The sequence below is a fragment of the Notothenia coriiceps genome, unplaced genomic scaffold (assembly GCF_000735185.1).
Source record: "Notothenia coriiceps isolate Sejong01 unplaced genomic scaffold, NC01 NC01_scaffold00037244, whole genome shotgun sequence".
Lineage (NCBI taxonomy): Eukaryota > Metazoa > Chordata > Actinopteri > Perciformes > Nototheniidae > Notothenia > Notothenia coriiceps.
In genome coordinates, this window is record NW_011369945.1 from 15,833,243 (window position 1) to 15,833,911 (window position 669).

Consider the following 669-nt stretch of genomic DNA (forward strand, 5'->3'; position numbering starts at 1 on the left):
AAACCCCCTGTTCAACTAGTCCAGTTAGCACAGTAGCCTTGAGTTCACTTTTAACAAGAGCAGTGGAGACAGAAATGTAATAATGTTCAGCAACTTACCACAAATCAAACCTTCCTACACAAGTCTAGTTGACCCACAGTAGGACTGGCCACAAACTGCTCCAAAACAAAAGCCATCCTTATCAACGGCTACTTATAATTTTTTCTTTCTTTTAATTTTTTTTAACAAACTTCCCCAGATCCTGCCTACCAAACTCACCTAACTACCTTCTGGAGCGTGCCGGGCTAGAGGCGATTTTAAAAGGCAAACATCAGCGGCCGAAACCCTGAATCGCCTGCCCCCAACAGGGAATAAATCCCCACCAAGGATTACCCCGAAAATAAAAAAGGCAAAATAATAAATGAGTGCCTGAAGGAAGGACTGATTCAGCCCAGCTAGACACTCCCCTCTCTAAACTGAGGAAGCTGTTAAACAGCAAATAATTCAGCCAATGCTACACTTATATACACCACTACTACCACCAAAGAAAATCATCAACACCGCACAACAAACAAATACTCACTCCTTGTGTCAAAGAACGGACGAGCCCCCATTTGTTACGTTCCCTTTTAGATCCTCCTGATTGGAGATTGGGAGCACCTGGGGAGAGGCTGCACCTGAGGAAATCAG